The sequence below is a fragment of the Vicia villosa genome, linkage group LG6, assembly GCF_029867415.1.
Source record: "Vicia villosa cultivar HV-30 ecotype Madison, WI linkage group LG6, Vvil1.0, whole genome shotgun sequence".
Taxonomy (NCBI): domain Eukaryota; kingdom Viridiplantae; phylum Streptophyta; class Magnoliopsida; order Fabales; family Fabaceae; genus Vicia; species Vicia villosa.
In genome coordinates, this window is record NC_081185.1 from 107,760,169 (window position 1) to 107,783,670 (window position 23,502).

Here is a 23,502-nt window from a genome sequence, read left to right on the forward strand (position 1 = left end):
ATTTTGAGTGGTATGAAAATGATGAAGTGCAACCAGAAATAAAACAGTCACAAATTTCTAAATATTCAAAATGTGAGAAAAATATATAGAAATCAACAAAAAAGACCAAATTGTTAAAAAAACTTAAAGGACCAACCTGTTACAAAAAAATTATTTAGTGGACCTTTGGTGTAAATTTTCCTTTTTCAACTGGACATATTCATTCTTTAATTTATGTTAACTATATCATGTGGGTCCTCAAGGGTAAACAACAAAAACACTACATCATAAGAACATAATCATGCATTCTCAAATCGCTATTGACTCGTGTAGATAATATAGTTCTCAAGTCAAACAATGAAATCATATGAATTGAAAGCACACCTACAAAAATATCACTTCAAAGCTAGGGCAATGTTATTTTCTTCCATAGCCTTCACATTAGTAGACAAACCTATAAACACAACGTCATTCATGTATTTCCAAATTGACCAAACAACTCAATTCCATATCATGGAGAGGTCACACTTAATCATACGCTCATTCCAACAAAATAAACACTTGAAAAAGATATATAAGTTCCCTAGGAATAACTAAACACCACCCTAACCAACTAAAAATCACATTACAGAAGAATTATCCACCTTACATGTCACCAATAAAATGCTAGGATTAGAGCGACCCCCTACACAAAGGATAAGACTCTCTGTTTAAGAATGCTCTCTCTAGTAGGGATCTTACCTTGAAGGAGTTTCCAGAAGAACATAACCACTTTACAAGGAGTCCAATTTACCCAAATGAGATAAAGAACAAGTCCACATGATTGAGTGAGGGATCACTAGAAAGATTTAGCTTTAGGAGGGTTAAATAAGTCGAGGCTATCAAAAAATTACATCCTTAGCATGACAATACCACCAACTATCTCTATCTAAGGATATGATCAAATTTGGAATAGCTAAAAGAGGATGGTAGTTGTCTCCTACTCATAAACAAAAAGCATTTTCCTCCATATCAAATCTTAAACCAAAGCCTCATTTTCCCACAAACTAACCTCACCCATAACTCGAACTTGTTTATTAGAGATAACAATGATAACGAGCCAAGGAAACCTGGCTCTAAGAGGAGAGAGCCCAACCCAAGGATCTTTCGAAAAACAGGTGAGAAGATCATTCCTATTTTTTACAAATACTGGCTACAAACCAATCAACAAAGTCCTCAACTTTATAACCAAGAAGGGACACACCTTTCCACCAGGTAGACGTAGAACAAAAGTCATCAAACATATGACATTTTGTAAGTGTACAACTAAATTGAAGTAATACAAATTATCGTTCTCAGAGACCCATTCTATTACCAATTTCCAATACTACTATGTTTATCTAAGATGATTAATAATTTTGATTCCTGAATTTTGTTTAATTAAAATTAAAAATTAAAGGGCCAAGCCTAGGATCATGCATCCCATCAGACAAACAGAGTAAAATTCAATCTTTTAGTTTCCTCTATTTTAAACATATTTGTTTTTCAAATAAATAATAGAAGATTTTATATTGTATCTTCTTTCGAAGCAGACAATCCTACCTAAGTCTTGAAGCCTCCTATTTGAAGGTGGAGAAAAACACAAGAAAGGGGGATTGAATTGTGTTCTTTATCAATTAAAATTCCCTTTCTTTTCCTTTAACGTCTTTTCTTTCTTTCGTTTAATCATCTATTGGATTATGCTTTTGATGTTGCGGAAGCATGAAGATGTAGAACTACATAACCAATAAAATGTTCATTTTAACTTCTAAAGGATATCAAAACTTCTGACTTGCTCAATACAGTTTTGAGAAGATTTTGCTTGAATGTTCTAAGTTAAAACGAATAGTGCAGAAAGTAAAAGACACATTCATTTTTATCCTGGTTCACCTTTTGAATAAGGCTACCTCCACTTCACCTTCTTCAGGTGATTTGCCTCTCAAGAGAGGTCTTAATCCACTATAACCAGATCATGATTACAACTGCACGAACCTCCGTCGTGACTAACAATCCTGCATAGCCAACTGTTGTGACTAATCCTGCACAAGCTACCCACGAGTGACTAACCCCTAGATGACTAAATCGTTCAGTGATCCCTTCTAGATATAACGTTCATCAATCTAGTAACCTGCACAACAACGTATTGTGACTAACTCCCTGCACAGCTACCTGTTGTGACTGACTGCAATGGACTGTTCACTGATCTCCACGAGATATAATATCCATTGACTCCTGGACTTCTAACCTTCACTTGGTCTCCAAGAGATTTCCATAATGACCGCAGGCGATTGTCTTCTCAAGCTTCTAACCTAAACTGGTCGCTCAAGGCATCTTCTGGAGATTACATGAGTGCTTCTTATTCAAGCAGATTTCTCCTATTCTTAAGTACATCTGTTTATGACACAGTGACTAGAAGTCACTTCTGGTGTCTAAACATCCTATCAGAAGTTTCTAAGATATAACACACTACGAGCAACAACTCTATGTGTTTTACATTTAAATACAAGAAACATAATGTCTTGTAGTCTTCTTGTCTTCAACTTCTGGGTGAGATCTTCTTTTGAAAGCAGATAAAGAGCAGCAGCTCTTATGTTGAATGCTTCTGATTTGATCTTCTTCTTCAAATCTTCTTAAGATGATTTAGAGCAACAGCTCTATTATTGATTGCTTCTGATTTAATTCTGATCTTCTTTCCTTGAATATGGAGGTTGAATTTTTTCTTGGAGAAATCACTCCTTGTAAGACCATCTCCATTAATTCTGATTAAGCATATGTTGTGCAACTTCTCTTGCATTTGATTTTTTCTTCAGAAATATCTTTATCTTCTTTTCTTAAAATCATATACGAAGTAATAGCTCTTGGCTCTTTTAGATTTGTCTTCATCATCAACTTTTGATGCATCTTTCATGAGTGTATTGCTTAGTTCTCATGTGGAGTGTACTGCTTATTTAGCAGGATCTATTCAATCTTCAAATGAACTTCTCTTCTAATAGGATGATGTTTTTGACACTTTGTTTCATCATACGCTTCATGTATGTTGCCTCTTCTATAACTTCTGATGCATTACCATTTCTTCTTTTGTGCATCCATGCTCAGTTTCTCACTACAGATTTTCTTTTAGTATATTTCTTGTTCTTCACTCTGTAGATGTATCTTGGATACATACTCTGATGCTTATTCTAGATGCATACTTAGATGCATACAAGAACGCATACATTCATGTTTTGAAGCTTGGTCTATTTATAGAGCTTGGTATGTTACCGTTGGAGTTTAGCTGTTGAGATTTGAATATTGCTTTGAAGGCCTTCGTCTCGATTTGCTCATAAATGACAAATGTTGCTCTTGGCTGAACCTTATCTTCAACATGATGATTATAATGGATGGCGTGTTTCTTTGTTTAAGCTTGTCTTTCCAATGCGCTGCATGTGGCTTGCTTCTTCAATCAACCTTGGGAGTTGTTCCACTTAATATTGCAACCGTTTTGCTGATGATGAATTTTCTAACGGCTCTCCCTTTGATTATAAACTCTTTTGTATTTTATTCAATTTGTATGCTGAGCTGTAGATTCTTCATTTCTTTGTACGTGACTTCTACTGATGTTCGTATTTTATATGTCACCGTATCGTAGCTTCAGAACTTCTGATCTTTCTACTTGCGTGATCTTCTGATGTTTGCAAAGCTTCTTTTAATGATCTTTCTTGTTCATTTCCTTGCAGGTTCTGATGTACTTTCTGATTATGTGCTTTTTGTATGTAAATGTTGGTATTTCTTTGAAGATTATCTTGTTGAATTCTAGCTTCTTGTGATACTATTGTTGTTGCATATTCTTCTGAATGGTCTTGTTCCTCATTGTTGCTTCTTTACTTCTGATTTGCTGATCTTGACTGGTTTGACGTATTCTTAGTCAGAACATCTGATGAATGATGTTTAGCTTTGTCAATCTTCTGAATATTTTAGATGTAGTTGTTGTAATCTTTTTCTGATGAATCCTGTATAAGATTTATACCATAATATCTGCACACTAAATGAAGCCATTAGTAATAAAATTGTTACTCACAAAATATATGCTTGTTATCATCAAAACCAGATTTTGAACATAGATTTTCAATCTTGTTCTAACACTATTTTCATGGTTTGCTTCAGCCACAATATCATTTTAAGTTTGTCTATTTGTAATTAGACTACACTTTCTCAAAAATAGCTAAGCTCCATAACCAAAGTGTACGAAAAGACCAAAATACCCCAATCCAAAATTTTCCCAATTCATAAAATTTTAAGTAAAATACCAAAATTTTCAAAATCCAAGGGCGATGCCGAAAATTTGGAGGCAATACCGGAAATTTCAAAAAATAGTAAGAATTTTCGGTGATTTTGAGAAATTTACGGTAGAAAATTACAGAAATTTCAGAAATTTCGGGGATATCTTACCAAAATTTTCAAAATTTTCGGTTCTTTTGGAAGCATTTTGTACTGGAAATTTTGAAATTTCCGGTAGTTCAATTGTTTTTGAAAAATCCCGAAAATTTCATAATAACCAGTAGTTCAATTATTTTTTAAAAATCCCGGAAATTTTAGAATTTCCGGTAGTTCATTTTTTAACTAATTTTTTTTGCCTTTTTTATTTGTTTCAGTGAGGACCAGGGGTAAACGAAATATTGTTGCGGGTAGGATGACAAGAACATGGGTTGGATATTGTCACTCTTATACCAACTTTTGTTTTTGGACCCTTTATTTGTCCTAAGCTTCCTACATCTGTTTATTGTTCACTATCTTTCTTATTTGGTAAGTAATGATAAAAAAAATTTATTAATGTTTTCTCTATCTTTATATTGAGAATGTAAAATAGATCAATGTTGTAAGTGACAAGAATCCATTTGAAATGTCTCATCTTCATATTGTGCATGTTGATGATGTTGCGCGAGCACATATATTTCTGTTTGAGCATCCAAATTTGAAAGGGAGATATAATTGTTCACCATTCACTGCACCTCTTCAAGAAGTGGTTCAAATTCTTTCTCCTAAGTATCTAGAATTTGATATACCAACATTAGAGTGAGTTCAAATCTTTTTCTCCATGAATTTTTTTTTAAGAATTATGTATGTGGTATTCCTTTAATTTTAACTAATATTTAATTGGTAAAATACTTTTTTTGGTCCCTTAACTATACCCCAAGGTCCATTCTGGTACCTTATCTCTATAAAGTGTCAAAGTGGTCCTTTAATTGTTCAAAAAGGACCACGTTTTTCCTTTCTGTCAACTCCGTTTGTCAAATTTTGTTAAAAGTCTACGTGGCAGTGACATGTGGATTTGACCAAGTACTGTGACGGATTTAGCGTCGAAAAAATGGACGGTAAAAGCTATTTCTGGATTTTAATTATTTTTGTTCATCTTCTTCCCCAAAATTTTCCTTAAAAAAATCCAAAATTTTGGGGAAGAACAAAAATCCACAACATGCTCTCAACGTAACATACCCAATAACAGAACAACAACTTCGTTTAGCAGTTTCCTGCGTTGTTCAAAACAACCTCAAAGCCAAAATCGTCACCAGATTCTCACACACAATCCCATCACTCTCAAGTCCAAAACAAAATACATATATTAATCATGCTTTTTTTATAAGCACTGAAAAATACGATTCCGAAATCAAAATCAGTGCGAACAATTTGGCTGTGACAGTTGATTCAGGTGTGAGACTTCGTGAGTTGATTGATGAGGTTGAGAAAATGGGTTTAGTTTGGTGAGTGTGCCGTATTGGGAAGGGGTGACAATTGGGGGTGTTGTTAGTAGTGGTGCGCATGGGAGTTCTTGGTGGGGTAAAGGTGGTGGTTTTTATGAACAGGTTTTGGAGATTAGTGTTGTTGTTCCTGGTTCTAAATCTGAAGGGTATGCTAAGGTTTTGAGGTTGGATGAACATCATCCTTTGTTTAATGCTGCTAAGGTTTCTTACTCCAATTTTTTTTTGTGAATTTTGTAGAAAATTAGAATTGATGTTGATATTAAGAAAGGAGAGGTTTAGCAAAGGTTTATACATGGTGGTTAACGATACGATTTTCATTAAGAAATTCTGGATTTTTATTGTTATCCTCAAATTTCTTGGTTTTTTTAAGAAATTTTTTGGGGAAGAAGATGAACAAAAATAATTAAAATCCAGAAATAGCTTTTAGCGTCCGTTTTTCTGATGCTAAATCCGTCACAATACTTGGTCACAGTAATGGAGCTGACAGAAAGGACAAACATGGTCCTTTTTGAATAATTAAAGGACCACTTTGACACTTTTTAGAGATAAGGGACCAGAATGGACATTGGGATATAGTTAAGGGACCAAAAAAGGTATTTTGTCTAATTAATTTCTATTCTTTTTTAGGGAGGTGAATAAAATTAAAGGTCACAAGCTTTCACATTTAACCTCAAAAAAACTCAAGGATGTTGGATTTGAATTCAAGTATAGCGTACAATTCACTGTTGTAAGGAAAAGGGTTATCTTTGATAAAATAAAAAGGAAGAGGGATGTGTAATGTATGAGTTGACGAAGACAACCAATAATAATAGTACCCAAGTTGTATATCAAGTTTAGTAACTATTGTATGTACGAAGGAAGAGGTGAGGGAAAATGAATTTATGCATTTTAGCTCTAAGTGGGTTTATGAAGAATCAAATTAAATTAAATCCAAATCGTGATAAAAAGTGTATTCATTATGTTTTTATAATATTTCATGATCAAAATGTATGCATTTTAGCACTGTGTATGTATTCATTATCTTTCTATGCTTTCTTTCAGGTCACCTACAAGACCTAAGAAGTGAAAGTCCAATAATGATCTGAGAGGCAGCTAAACATAGAATATGTGGACTATTTTCTTTGCAAGAGCAGGTAATCTCTTACACGAATCATACAGATCAATGTGACGGCTAACCGCATCTCACACTTCACCACGCGTGTTCAGTTGTTGTTAGAATAATAACACCAATATAGATCAGAGTAGAGAGAAATACACAAAAACTTTGTTCACACATTTCAGCCAGTGATGTCTATCTCTGCAACTATAGAGTTGCTATAGTTCCTTTATTTTCTCAAATAGAGGAGGTTCAGCCTAAGCATGCTAGCTCTCTCCAGCATTGAGCATACTCCTTAAATGTTTCTTTTTCCTTATGGTCATGGTTTGCAGTTTCCTCTGGTCAGGAGCCATATCCATGTTGTATTTTTACTGTTTAAGGAAGGCCTCAGCCAAATCCCTCCACGATTGAATATAGTCCCTCTTCAAGCCCATATACCATTTTAGCGACGCTCGAATCAGACTGTCCTGAAAACAATATATCAGCAGCTTACCATTCTTCTCATGAGCAGCAATTTTATGGAAGTACATGGTCAGACGATCCTTTAGACAAGTATGCCTCTTGTATTTCTCGAAGTCAGAGAATTTGAACTTTGCGGGAACAGTCAACTCAGAGACCAAGTACAATTTCATGGTGTCAAAGCCAAAGATGTCACTTCCTTCCACTACCTTCAGCCTCTTTTCAAGGACATTGTATTTCTTTTTCACCTCCTCTACCTTATTAGTTTTCTCTTGATTGCTATTTTGAGAGCCATCAGTGTGGTACACAAACCGGTGATCGTCAAATGGAGTTTGAACCATAGTGTGGACAATTGGTTGTTGTTCATTGACTACTGGTATCTACACAACCTGCTAAGTGGAAGACCCTATCCCAACAGTATTCATGAATAGTGGAGAGTAGTTGAGAGGTAATCCAAATTATGGCCATGAAGTAGTTGCCCTCTAGGAAGGTTGTGGCTCTATAGAGAGATCAAAAATTTCATAAATCACAGTGCGTTGAGCCTGGTACTCTCTGGTGGTTAGTACTTGAAGCATTTCCATGATCTTGGCCACGGATCCTCGAAGCTCGTCTATGTCCCCTTTCCTCTTTTTATGGCCTTGCTCAATATTTTCCATCTTTCTTTGAGAAATATTATGTGTCTCATAAGGATGTCGGGGAATCACTTTGCCTTGTTAACTTCTTGGATGGAAAGAGGGGAATGAGTATTTTTGGTTTTTTTTGTGGGAAAATATGCATGCATGATGATGAATGCAGATGCATAATGCTAAAATTGAAATGCAAAGTTATGTTATGTATGGATACAATAAGGGAATGTATGACATAATTCAAACAGTCCGCGTATGGATTCCTTATGCAGGAAGGTTTCTAAGTACTTGGTACACAATGATTCCCACAATAGGGTGTCTCTATGGATTAAGAAGGTTCGAAGATTCACAGACCCCAGTTGAAGATATTACCACCACAATGACTATTCGTAAGACAATACTACCTTCAAGAGGATCTATTCTAAGTGAGATCATTGTATCAATTCAATGAGTCATATTTCTCGCAGGTCAACACTACACAACCATCGACTCCATGATTTTAGACACAGTTCCTAGAGTCACGGATCCGATTTGACAATATTACCATCATAACGACTATTCGCAAGACAATAATACCTTCGAGGGGATCTATTTTGAGTGATGTCTTTGTATCAACCCAATGAGTCCTACGTCTCTCATGTCAATACTAGACAACCATCGGTCCTAATAGCCATTGGTTTAGGGTTTTATAAAAGGTCCTTAGAGTCACATACCCCAATTGAAGATATTACTGCCACAACAACTATCCGTAAGACAATAATGCCCTCCCAAAGAGATCTACTCCAAGCGGGATTCTCGCTCCAACCCAACGAGTCCTACGTCTCGCAGGTCAAGACTACACAACTGCCATCCTAACTTAGATGTTTTCCTTTAGCTCGGCTGTAGAGTCTTTCCTCACAATGTGCCAATAACCAGAATGTTTCAACCATATGATGGATGAATAAACGTTAATAATAAGACATGTGAAATATAGAAGGAAATAAATAAACAAAGCTAACATCATCACAAAAACAACTAAACTATGGTGGACTTACTATATGAGGATGTCCTCTGCAGAATTGCCAGCTGTCGCGACGCGTAAAATTGTCCGAGCATAAGGAACGCTCAAAATACTATAGAGTTGCCATCGAAATTTATTTATTCTAAAAGGGAAAGGAAAATATCGATAAAACTCACAAAGAACGAAGGATAAGATGGTCATCGCAACCAAATTAGGATTTGAGAGTCGGATATGCAAGGGGAAGGTATTAACACCCCTCATATCCGTTGTACTCAACGAGATCCATTTAGTTAGTCTTGTGAACGAATGTTAGCATGATGTTTATTTTCGATCTTCTACTTCTTATGCGAGGAGAAAGAAAGGGAAATCTTTTTTGTTTTTTATTATTTTGCTCGTCAGGTTTTCAAAATCATGTGCCTACATATTCCCATGTGCAATGGAAAAATCAGCGTTTCGTAGTTCGGGTAGAAAACTATGTATGTGTTGATTGATTGTAATTGTAAAAAAATTATTCTAGTCGCATTTGGCCGAAAAAAGACTTGTAGATGCTCGTATGTTGTTGCTTGTGTGATGTGCGGTATGAGGGTGAGGATTGTTGTGCCAGTTGGTGTGAAATTTTTGATGAATTATTCTGAGGTTTCGTGCGTGAGAATGAGTGGGTTTTTGGGTAGAAATTTATTGTGGTGATTGTTGATGAAAAATGAGAGATTGGTAAGGTTTAAATAGGTTGAAGAGGTGAGAAATTCGGCAGGATATTAGGAGGGAAATTAAGGAGAAAATTTGAGTAAGTTTGTTAGAGATTTTGATAGGGAATTCTTTGATATGTGGCCAGTTTTTGTAGTGAGTGTGAGCCTTTGATTAAATGTGAAAGAGAGGTCAGAGGTGAGGATTTGTTTCTTTTGTATTAGTTTGAATCTATTTTGAAAGGATTTGAATTGATTTTTGAGAATGAATGAGAAAAGTGTGATTGTGTATGTATGTTGATGTTGTATGTGATGGATGTATGTGAGTTGTTATGTATTGTGTAACTGATTTTGAATCTCATTTTCTTTTGCAGCTTGCGATGGTATGTGTGTGAAGAACATAGATGATGGCATGATGCTATGGTGAAGGAAAATGTGACTGTCGAAAGAAGCGAGATCCATCTTTTCCCTTTTTTACTGCAAACTGATTTTTTTTTTTAGTGAAATGGGTTTTTATGGATAACTATTTTGCTTTTTGGTTTTTGAAAAATGGATATATGGACAAATGGATTCGGGAGTGATAAATGGATTATTGGTTTTACTAAATGGACTAAAAACTCCTAAAACTTAATTTGTGGTTTTTGGATTTGGTTATTAGATAATTTGAATTAAAATGGATTTGAATTGGATAAATGATTAAAAAAAAAAGGGACTGCGGGCTAAGTGCGGTGTGCAATTTGTCCGGTGGAATTCTGTTTCACTAGGCCGTTTTTTCCACTTTCACCAAGGCTATTTAGTAGTAGATAATAGTATTATTTTTTCTAATTCTTTTGTTCGTTGTTTGGACTCAAATTTTGGTTCGATTAAATCGAATATTTTTGAGGTGATGTCCAAAGCTTGAGTGTTTCAACTTGCAGTTGTATGGTAATAATTTTTTGAAGTTTTATCACTCAAGATACTCATTTATCGCTTTCTATAGCATAACATGTTTAGGAAACTTTTCATTTATACAATTATCATGTCATTCATTCTTTTGCATTACTTGCTTGTTGATTGAATTTTTACCTTGCCTTAAAAAGTAGGGAGTATTCACACTTTGATGTTGGTTGATCAAATTTAAGTTGGGGAGAGAAATGTTTGCTACTTATTTGGTTGTTACTATGAGGTTGAAAAGAAAAAAAAATGTGAAAAGAAATAAAAAAATAGAAAAGTTTTGAAAAAGAAAAGAAAAAATAAGTATAGAATAACATTGCAAATAAGTAGTATGATTGGTTTGACAACTTGGGATTAAAGAAGAAGTTTGATTGAGATTTTGTTATTTTAGTATTTGTGAATTGATCACTCCCTTAGGTTTAGGCAAGTTTTTGTTTCAATTAGTCTTAGGAATTATCCCTTGTTTGTTAACCAAGCCGCATTACAACCTTGAAAGTCCTAGTTATTCTTGCCTTTGTATTTTCAATATGATTTTTGGATGAATGCATAATTTAGTCAATTGTTCGCAAATTTTTGGATGAGGGTCAAAGTTCCTCCCCTTTGTGTGTTTTTCATCCCTCGATGAATTTTTGTTAGGTGCGATTCATGATGTGAGCTTGTATTATTTTAGAATTTTTAGCATGATTGTTGTACTTAGGGTTTGTTTTTGTTTACATGTTGCCGTTGTAGGATTGTGGTAAGTATTACTTTGTTTGTACATTTTTGTGTTGAACCATACATTTGTTTTTTGTTTTCGAAACTTGTTCATTCACGATTCTTTGGTTTATTACTTTTGACTCTTTGAGTTAATTAATTTCTGTTTGAGGACAAACAAGTTTAAGATGGGGAGAGTTCGATAAGTGCCAAATTGTAGTTATTTTTGTTTATAGTTTTACGGCACTTATCTTCTCTTTTTCTTCAACTAGCGCGTGAATTTACACGTTTTGGTTAGATTTGTACATATTTTATATAATTTGTTTTTTTGATTTATTTGTGTACGGTTTGATAGTTTTCTATTCATTTTGTAGGTATTGATGAGTATTTGGAGCATGAGCAATAAAGTATCGAAGACACAACTTCAAACGCGCGATTTTGAGCAATTTATCAACGAATAAGGCTCAAAAAGAATATGATAAAAATTATCAATTTTGTATATATTTAGTCATTGTTAGATAGAGCATTGAAATATCTTTCCAACGCTTCAAACCGTACGCAAATCGAAGTTACGATTCTCAAGTTATGGCCAAAATAAGATTTCAAGTTTCTGTTGAGCGGGCTTTGCGCGCTAAGCACGGTTTGCGCATTTTTGAAAGTGTATAAATAGGGAAAAAACATGTTTTTAGGGTACGTTTTGGGTTTTGAACCCTAATCCATCATAGACCATTTTTTGGTAGAGAGAGCTTCAAAACAACAAATGGAGCCTGCATCTTGTCGAATCAGAGGTGGATTCTCACCAATCGTCTTGACAACTCGAGAAGTGTCGGTTTATCTCTTTTTCCTCATTTTGTAAACTCTATTTTGTTGGATTTTTTTGTATGCTTACTCTGAACCTATGTATATTTTTTGATCATGGTGTTGTATAAAATCTGCTTTACAAATCATTGTTGATGTCTTACTTAATCTTTTTGCTTTATGTTTGGATTTGGGTTGTTATTGATATATACCTCACAAATCTTGATTAGGGATGGAAATCTATTATTTTCTAGATTCTAGAGATAGATTTAGAGCTAATAATCACTGTGGTTATCGGAGCTTAATGCTTCCATGTTTGAGTTGTGCGCGAGAGATCGCCGACGCGAGAATATGGATGTTCTTTCAACTTTGTGTTAGAGATAACCTCAGTTGTGATACGTCTCGTTGGTGCTTCAGAGATGAACACTGATGTGAGAGATACGTGATGATAATGACGAGTATTGTAGGTTCAGTGCAATTGATCGATAGGTTTAAGCTTGTGACGAGTAGTTTAAATTCATGCCTGATAAGTTTCTCCTCTCCAGAGAATGCATTTATTTTCTTGTTCATATGTTTTTAATTTAACAAACTACACCCAAACTCAAGAACGCGAGACTTGTCGAACGACAATTCAATAATCACTAATCCCTGTGGAGACGATAATTTCTCGGATAAATATTTCCAAAACTTTTGTTGTTTTCCGTTTTACCGCTCCAACACTCACTGAATGTAACTTTGAAAGGGCAATAAGAAGATGGTTTAGTACGCCAACTTCAAATTCATAGAAGGGAAAAATATAACCTATGATAGAGAAAAGTATTCCTGAAAAGGGATTGCACACCCATCATATTGACGGCAGATACTCTTACTCTCATCTTGGTAAAACACTCCTAAATTATCCCCAATAACCACTTCAGTCACATCTTTGTCAAAAACAAGTTCACGAACAAAAGATGAAACAATCTCCAATACCTCTGAATCCACCCAATCCTCTAAATAATTTTTACCATGCTTTTTTGTTGAATCTTACATGATAGCAAGCAAGCAAGTTCGAACACTCAATATCTCAGAAATCATAGAAAAGGGGAACGAGAGCAAAGGGGAATGTCGAACAATAGAACTTATAAGAAAGAGAAATCAAACATGTAAGGACAATGGTAACGAACAAAATAATATAAGCTTGATCCAACACTTAAACAAAAACACTCCAATAGATAAAAGAAACGGAAACACCCTCTTTTGTAGATAGCAGCAAAAAAAGGTAAAATCATGCTTCGAAAGCCCTTTATACCTTGATTGAGCACTGAGGATCGTGCAATCACCCTGCACTACCAACGATGGATATCTTCTCAAAAGTGGTACAAAAGTACTTGATTTCCACAAAGAATGAGAAAAATCATTGCTAACTAGTGTAGGGATATTACTCAAACATTCCCAGCATCACGTTACGTCATACAAGGGAGACAATTAATCCGCTTATTACCAAAAGTGGCAACGTTCCGTCAAATATGCCCTTGTACAAGGACTTTATGGTTGTATAAAGATACATGTCACAAGCCCTCGCCCTACAAAGCATAACCAAAGGCTCAGTGACAACTATTCCAAGTCTCCCACAAGGCCCAATAAGTGAAGGTCCAATAATGATCAGAGGCAGCATTTAGCGTAGCACATGTATATTTTTTTCTTCGAAGGAGCGGGTAAACACTCACGTGAGCACTCTACCAACTATTATGATCAATTTAACAACTGATCAAATCTCATGCTTATCCACACGCGTTTAATTGCCAACCATTTTTACTATTTAAATAGAGCAATGATGGAAAAATGAGGGGGATGAAAAAGAAAAAATGCCTACGAATGAAGATGAGTTGGTGGTTTAATCTCTTGAAAATGACAAGGAGATATGAACGAGAAAAGGATATGAACGGGAAAAGGGAATTGACTATAATGAGGTATTTGCTCCAATAGATTGGTGAGTACAACTAGAACAGTAATTGCTCTAGTTGCCAAAAATGGATCGACTTTATTTCAACTTGACGTAAAAAAGTGTCTTCCTATATGAAGAATGTAACGTCCCGAATTTAATTAATTATTTAATTAAATTGATCAAGGATTTATTCGTTGGAATTAGTTGAAGTCGGGATTTATCGGTATTATTCTAAAGGCGTAATTGGATTAATGTGTTGATTGGAGCAGTTAAGTTATGGTCGGATTAGTCGGAGAATTACAATTCCGAGTTAGTATTATTTGCGTTATGGATTGATTGTAGTTATGGAATATTATTGGAAATAATATTCGTTATGTTATGTGATTATTTATTTATGTGTGTTATTTGGCTTAATTAAGTAATTAGAGGAATATTACGAATTGGGCCTAAGTGGAAGAAATATAACACAATGGATGGGTTATGGGTTAAGCCCATTAGTGAGATAGTGAAGGTTAGGGTTTTAGAGATTGAGTCTCATAACTTATTTTGGTGGAAAGAAGAGAAAGAAGAGAAAGAAGGGAAGGAAGAGGAAAGCTAGAGCATGAAGGAGAAGAACTTCATTGAAGAAGGTGAAGCTTTTGCTAAGGTAAGGGTGGGGTTATTACTCTCTAAGGGTTGGCATGATGATGAGTATGGTAGAGATTAGGTTTCATAATTGAAATCCATGAATGTGTGTAGAATTGCAATATTGATGAATATTGGAATTGATAATGGTTTGCTGCGAATTTGATGTATTATTAGAGGTTTAGATGAGTGGATGATGTTGTGATTTGTGTTCAACCTTTAACCTTTCAATTTCCTAGTTTTAGAAATGTTAGGGTTTGTGTTAGATTTCATGAAATTGGTGCTCTAAACATGTATTGATATGATTTGATGGTGATAAATGATGTATACTGATCATATATGCTTTGAATTGTTGATTGAAAGTGATTTTGGGTGGAGATATAGCATTTTCGTAGGTCTGTTCACTGCTGTATTTTTCTGCATAATCGCGCGGCCGTTAAGCGGGCTCCAGCCCGCTGGGCCAACTCTACTGTCATGAATTTTTGTGAAACTTCAAAATGTCATAAATTTTGATCTATAACTCCGTTTTATGCATCGTTCAAAGTGTTGGGAAGCTAATGAAATTATCTATATGATAGAAGTAGAATGGTTAGCATATGATGAATAAATTATGATGTTGTTAACATGTAATTATGTATATGTGCGTTATAACTTGATAATTTGTGAATAACATTGTGATGGCATGTTATGTGGTGTAATATTCATGATGTGTGTGAATGAATATGTGTTATTTGAATGTTCTTGTGGAGAATGATTACTTTACGACTTAATTATGATGTGGTTGTTTTAATAACATGTATGTATGTGAATATGTGTTATGACTTGATGAAATGTGAGTAACATGTGTTGATATGATACGTTGTAATTGATTCATATTGTGTACCGTAATGAATTGATGAGGATGTGCACAAATGTATTGGAAATTGTTTACTGCATGTATAATGAGATGTTGAATTGGTGAACACTATGGGTATGATTTATATGTGAGTGATAACATGTTACTTGAATCGTATTTATGTAATATGTGAATTGGTGTTGATTGATAATAATATTGTTGGCATGATATGTGATATGATATTCATGATGAGTATGAATGATTATATGCTAATTGTTGTAATATGTTGAATTGTTGTTCTTGCCATAACATGATGAATTTGTCGTTGTTGTTGTAGACCCTATGGTCAATGTTGATAAGTTGTACTGTGATGTATTGTGAAGTGAATTAATGTTGTATGATGATATGACATAGCGACGTGATTGCGAAGTGATGTATTGTTGTATGATGTGTGTAACATAACGACGTGATTGTGAGGTGATGCATTCTTACGAATGATGATGATTTTGTTGTTGAAGTTCGACATTTAATTGATAATGTTCGATGGTGATTTAGACAATGTTGTGACGTATTGCTTATGTGGTATTTGTGGATGTTGCATTCATTGAGTCACATCCATTGCATAAAAGAGACGTGGCCTTAATGGCAAAAGCAATGATGCCTTAACGGCAAATAGCGACGTGTGCCCAATAGAAAATTTTGAGACGTGGGAGTTTTACTCCAAATGGTACCACATGCATTTGCATAAGTCGAGTCGTATTTGAATTGCATTTACATTGTGTTGTTTTGTGTTTGGATTGTTGAAACGATGAGATGTTTGTTGTGACGTGATGATAAGATGTTTGTTGTGACATGATGATATTATAATTGTGAATTTGAATATGTTATCCTAATTGATTAATGACATTGTTGTCGTTTTGAAAGTTGTATTATATTGGTAAGCTGTTTTGCAATGAAAAGTGTTGTAAGATGTTATGTGATGCGAAGTGGTGAAATTATGTATGATTTATATCTCCTATATTATTTATCATGCATTCCTTTATATTGTAAGATACCTCACTCCTTTGCTGATATTTCCCCTACCATGGAAAATGGGCAGGTACTCAAGATTAACTAAGGATGTTCGAAGTGACTTCATGAAGTCTTTATGTTGCTTTATGGCAAGTCGAGTTGGTGTCTATTGCTCTGATACGTAGCACTCGAGGGGGATTAGTCGTTATTTTTTAATTGTATTCCATGATGACATTTGTTTTAAGTTGAATTGAAAGATGTTTATAAGTTGAAATTGGAAGTTGTTGGATAAAGTTTTGTTTCTGAATGCTATGTATCTTTGTTAAATGCAATATAAGTATGTTTGTTTGGTTAAGTCGAAATGTGACATCCCATCGTTTGATGAATATTTTTAAATGCACTCTGATTTTCGCTTATAATTGCGGGGTAGAATTGGGGTGTTACAAAGAACTCATTGAGGTTGTCTACATTGCACAACGGCTTTGGCTAATATGCATAAGGATTTTACTTATACACCATGCATAAGCCTACATAAGCCATTGGATCATATTTTTAATCCAATATTGAGTATTGAATATTGAGTATTGAGTGGTGAGTATTGAGTATTGAGTAAGAACAATTGATGTCTGGAATTTGATCCAATGATCCAAGGGTCCATAATAATCTATGCATGGTGCATAGATTTTTATCTATGCACAGTAACTGCACCCTTGCACAACCACGAGAATATGAAGCAAAAATAAATGAAGAAATGGTCTATTAGCTTAATAAGGAATTGTACAATCTTAAACAAGCTTCAAGAGTGTGGTTCATCAGAATTGAAGGTTACTTCGTCAAGCAGGGGTTCAATCGAAGCAGCCACAAATACACATTGTTCGTGAAGAAATGAGCGCAAGACAAAATAATCATTGTAAGTCTTTATTTTGATGATCTTGTATTTACTAGGAATGGTAAAAATATGCTGAAATAGTTGAAAAATTCCATGAAAAAGGAGTTTAAAATGATTGGTTTGGGATAAATGAAGTACTTTTTGGGAGTAGAAGTAAGTCTAGAAGCAGATGGCATTCACATTTGTCAAAAGAAGTATGTTGAAGACATTCTTGCTAAATTTGGAATGACCAATTGTAATTGAGTGAAGAATCCAACGGTCCAAAGCAATAAGCTCTCAAAACAAGATGGAGGAAGAGAGGCACACCCAACTTTATTCAAGCAAATGGTTGGCATCCAGGGGCGACGCTAGCGCCCGGCGAGGTAGGGCTGCTGCCCAGGCTCTTCCTTCTCTCAGCTTGAACTTCAAAATCTCATCGCAGTGGTCTTTCTCTCACTCAGGAAATCGAAACTGCTCTAGGGAGTAGTCGCAGAACAGTTATGGTGTTTAAATATCGAATCGTCGCGAGTTCTCTTCTTCTTTATTTTCTTTCACTTTTAAGCTTAATTTTCGATGCGAAATCGTTGTTGTGATGTTATTCATTGTTGTTGCAGGTTGTGGTTTATTAATCGGTGAAGAATTGTTGCTGAACTTATCGTTTCGCGCTATGCACATCAAGTGTTCGGTGAAATGCCTGAACCATGTTGTTTTTTTTTTTTGTGCTGACTGGTTGCAGGTCTGAGTTGCTTTTATCGTGTTGTGATCGATTGTGGTTCACAAATTGATGGAGAATTGGTGTGGTATCAGCTGTTTAACATCTTTCAAATCAAACATGTGTAAACTACAACATGAGTCTAATTATTTTCAACCTATTGTTAATGCATTTGTGTCATCTGTACAGCGAGGATTACTTCACTATCTAACAACTAATCTACACCTCTTTTTACTGAGTGTCTTGTATTTCATCCATAAAAGCCAGGTTGAACTTTTCTGCGTACATCACCTGATAAATTGCTCCTTAGAATCTATGGAGGAGTTCATATTTGATGAAACAAGTCAGATTTCGTTTTCCCTGAATTAGTGGCTCTTGAAACTGATTAATTTCTGATCACCATTATTTTATTAAACAACCCAAATATATATATATATATATATATATATATATATATATATATATATATATATATATATATATATATATATATATATATATATATATATATATATATATATATATACACTAGTTGTACATTAGAAAGGGGTCCTCAAAACTTGGAGATACTGCATCATCATATCCTGTATTGCATTTCAATTTCAATTTTTTTGTGAATTGCTATTAGTTGCTAAAGGGATGATTTTTGTAGATAATCGGGCAAAATTTGATGCTCTACAAACAGAAGGTGGTGCTCCGCGAAGGAGCCTCCGTAGTCATCCTCTTTTCTTTGGTATAACAATGGGACTGCTTTCTGAAATTATAAATTCTTGGTAAGTATTTCTACCTTTGTTTGAAGATCTTAGACACCATGCTTGCTTTAAGGTTGAAAAAAGCCAGGCAGACTAATCACTTGGTGTTTTAAATGGGACAACCCCCACTTTGGAGCTGAAATCTTCAAAATATATAAGACTTATCCTACTTTGCAGGTGCACAAAGGTGTTGAGGTTTGCATACAAGAGATTTTATGGACTTATTATGAAGACATGATCCATAGTAAGTTAGTTTCTTTTTGTCTACTTTGGGTTGGAATGAGTTTATTTTTGCCCAGGCTTTATAACTTTTCTGGCTTCACCACTGTTGGCAGCCTCATGTACTCCATATTACGATGATAAGGTCTGATTTGATGTAGAATGTATGCATAATCAACAAATTCATAAGCCTATGGAAGTTCACATGCTTGCAACTAAAAGAATCTTGAGGTACATATGGCACACTACCAAGCTAGGCATATTCTACAAGAAGGGGAGCAAGGATGAAATCACATCCTACACCCATTGTGACTATGTCGGGGCTACTACAGACTTCAAGAGTACTTCTAGCCATACTTTTATGATGAGTGGTTGAAAAGTGGCTTGAACTCATAAAAAGGCTAAAACCATGCACACTCTTATATCACAGACTCAAAAAAAATCAAGAACTAAAACTTACATTGAACTCATAAAAAGATTATTAGCACTTCTAACATATTCCCTATCTTGATACATTGATGATGATCCCTTATAATTTTAATTACGAGCACAAACAAAGGACGAGCAATATGTTTGCACAGCAGTCAAAACCAAAAACACAATAGCTGCCAAAGCTGTCAACATTTTCCCATAAGAAGACATTTTTGAGCTTGAGTGCTTTTATATTTAATATTCACCCTTTTAATCACTTGGTCCAAATTTTGAACCTTTATTGGCCTAATTGATTTTCCCATCAACCCATTAAAAAGTTGTGCAACACCTTCATAACTCATTTCAGCTTCAATTATTTTCTCACTAACCAATAGTTTCACATCTTCTGGAGTGTCTATAATAGCTCTCATTAATTCAATGTATATACCTTGTGAAAATTAGCCCTTTGGATTTAATCAATGATTCATAAGCCATGAGATTTCTTATGATTACTTCTGAATTCATGTCTAGTTTGATAATGGGCAACTTGAAATGACACTTAATTTCATCGAAATCAATGGATGAGATTCCGTTTTCACTTTTATCTGACGGTTGGAATTTGATTCCAGCTTTGTGAAGTTCGGTTACAGATGGGATGGTTACATTTGATATGTTGTTGTCCCAATTTGTTGAGTAATCCTCTTTTATAATGTTTTCACTTGTTTTCTTAATTTCTCCGACAATTTTTGTCCAAGGTTTAATGTAGGAAAATTTAGTTTTGCTCTTTAATAAGAAATCATATATCACCTCAACAAAAGAGTTAATGAAATTTAATAGTTTCACTAATGGGCGGAACGCCCATTTACTAAATAAAGTTTTCAATATCCAAAAAGATACGGTGAAAATGAACTTTATAATAAAACCTATTATAATGAAAATAGCTAAAAAAAATGCAAGAAAAATGATGCAAGCAGAATAACATGTAAAACTTACTTCTTTTTTGTCATTAGGTAGAGTCTCATGTTCAGATTGCGGCTCGGTCTTAGGCTCAGACTCAGATTGAGGTTTGGATGTTGACTCTGACTCAAGTTTAGATTGTGGTTTAGAATTAGACTCAGACTCCGACTGAGGTTTGGATGTAGACTCGGAGTCAAACTTAAATTGTGGTTTGGACTTTGACTCAGACTCAGACTGAGGTTTGGATGTAGACTCTGACTCAAACTTAGATAGTGGTTTAGACTTAAACTCAGATTCAGATTGTGGCTCTGACTTGGATTTGGTTTTGAGTTTTAGATCAAACTCTAGTTCCGACCTGGATTTGGTTTTGATTTTTAGATCAGACTCGGGAGTTTGTTCAGGATCAGAATGATTTGGTACAAAGCAATAATGTTAAAATATTTAACATCGTTTAAGGAAAATGGCTTGAAAGGATAAATTTGAAACAGTTAGTAAAGTTGACGGACCTAAGTTGTCATTTTTAAAAGTAAGGAATAAATATGATTCCCAACCAAGAGATATAGGATGAAAAAAATATTAAACCTAATTTTAATATCAGTGATAGAAAGTCGTGGTTGTCAAAGGTGGTTGAAAACGACTCTCGATGTGGTGATAGACAGACAAATGACTACAATAGTCAAAATAATAATAGACAAGTATATGATTACAAAAGTCAAAGTGGTGATTAAAAGTCATGCGGTTGCATAGTGGTTGGAGGTAGTCAAAGTAGTGTTCAATTGTCATTATAGTGCGGTTCGATTAGTGGTTGGTGGTGGTCAAAGTAGTGTTTAGTGGTGGCCATGAAAAAAGTGGTTGCAACAACTAGTAATTGGTGGACATTTGGACACAATCGATGAGTGAGGTGTTTGAAGGTAGTTGAAGTCGTGTTTGGTGGTGATTGAAGTATAAGTAAGAGTAGTAATTAGTGATGGTTGGAGGTTACAACTGCAACGGTTGGACATGGGCCAGATTGGGGTTTACATATACCTAAAGTGGTGTTCGGACATAACTAAAGTAATGATTGATGGTGGTCACAAATGTGGTGGTCACAAAATGCCTAGAATGATATTTGTCGATTAAAATAATTGTTAAAATAATCATTAATAGCATCGGTGATAATTGTAACGACGGTCAACAATCTTCTATAGTGACAAATTAAAAAACATGTCTATAAATTAAAAAAACTATAAAAATTTAAGATTAAGTTGAAAATTATTTTTAATTAAGTAAAAATATTATTTCATCGTCATTTTAAGTCACACTTATTTTTCAAAACAAATTGTAATCACCCTAACAGTCACTTTAAAAAGAAATTCTAAAATATTTCAATACTATAATTTATTGATAAGTTATTTCACTTCTTACTATACGTTCATAACCATTTAAACATTCACTCAATTTTAGTGAAATAAGACATTTCTTTCATTATTATGTAGAAATACTATGTAGTTGAAGTACTACCAACTGGCCCGTCTAGCTCAGTTGGTAGAGCGCAAGGCTCTTAACCTTGTGGTCGTGGGTTCGAGCCCCACGGTGGGCGAAATGTTTTTGTGTTTATTCTTCAATTAATTTCATTTGTTACTTCAGCTTTGCTGTATAATTTCCAAGTCACGTGTGAGCTTCATTTTACTTGCATAGTTATTCTTTTTAATCAAGAGTTTGATTGCATATTTGACTATCAAGATTAGTTCTTCAATAAAATTCAAATTCTCAACTTTTCAGAAAATTATTTCATGTAAAACTCAAGAAATTTTTAAAGGCAACAAACACACCTATCTTTCAATTATATTTTCATGATAGAAACAAGAATAAAGTTACATCATAAACTAAACACGATTAAGATGGAATTATGGAAATTTATAATTCACAATGGAGAATGGAAATGACTAAGTCATATTTGGAAGGTAAAATAATGGAACTATGAATAAGACCGAAGTGAAGAAGACAACAACTTATCAAATAGATAGTATAATTAGTCGGAATGAGCAACTAGCATTTGAAAGGTAGTTGAATAGACGCATGAGTTATTTGCAATGCAAACACGATTTTAAAAGACAAATGAGTTTGCTTTGGCTTTTCTCCTTTATGATCGGGCAATCAATCTCGATAAATTTGCTTCTTTCATGAAAAGTTGGACTATGAACAAGGTAGATGGCAAACTTGCTATCATAGTAAATGGAAACAATATTAGTAATTGGAATGTCAGGTTTATTATTGCATTTTATGTATTATGCCTTGCTATTTAATGTACTTTATGTGCTTAGTTTGGTTGTATCTTTATTACTCTAGGTACATTATTTACTTATTTTAGTTGTAACCTTACTACTCATGCATTATATGTGCTAATTATGATATTTAATGCATTATTATCATGTTAAAATATTGATGCAACTTATTTGCAACATAGACTTAAAACATGTTTATCTTCTTCCCTAACCTTTGGACATTCTTCTTCATCTTCTATAAAACATGTTTATTATGAAAAAATTTATCACTGATATATTATGTTAAAATACTGATAACAACTTTATCAATAACCCATGCCCACAATTTGTAATGATTCTAACACTTCAATATGAAGAGAGGAATAAAAAATGCAAGAGAAAGTTCGAAGATCAAACAATGGAGAAATTTGAGGGTTGATATTTTGAACAAAGAAGGGAGAAGAAATCGCAAGGCATGAGAGAAATGTAATTAGGGAATCTGATTTCCAAACAAATCAGAATTTAAATGACGTGTTTTAAATTTAATTATAAAATAACAAATAAATACAACATGTTAATGTCGTATCACTTATTTTGTTAAATGTGTTTAAGGAGACCAAAATTAAAACATTATAATATAATATTTTAAATTAACATTCTATATGAAAATGATGCCACAAATATTATATTGAATTGATTTAAAATAAGTATTTGGAGTTCAAACCATAATTTCCAATTATTTCCCAACTCAACCACCATTTTCATTCCATGACTAGAAAATTGAAAGGAGTATAACCCTCACCATAGTGCAGTAAATATGAAAAGGATTTTAAAATGAAAACAGTATGATAATAAGGAGCGACATGTCCGATAATTCCTCTTCCAAAGTTACTAACAATTTACTCTTCTCGCATTACCTC

The 23,502-nt window shown here is 34.2% G+C and overlaps 1 non-coding gene across 1 annotated transcript; it reads left to right on the forward strand.

Annotated features, from left to right (window-relative positions):
• The first annotated feature begins 21,845 nt into the window (after nucleotides 1–21,845).
• Nucleotides 21,846–21,918, forward strand: TRNAK-CUU (transfer RNA lysine (anticodon CUU)). Its single transcript has one exon. It is a non-coding gene; the product is annotated as a tRNA-Lys (tRNA).
• The last annotated feature ends 1,584 nt before the right edge of the window (nucleotides 21,919–23,502 follow it).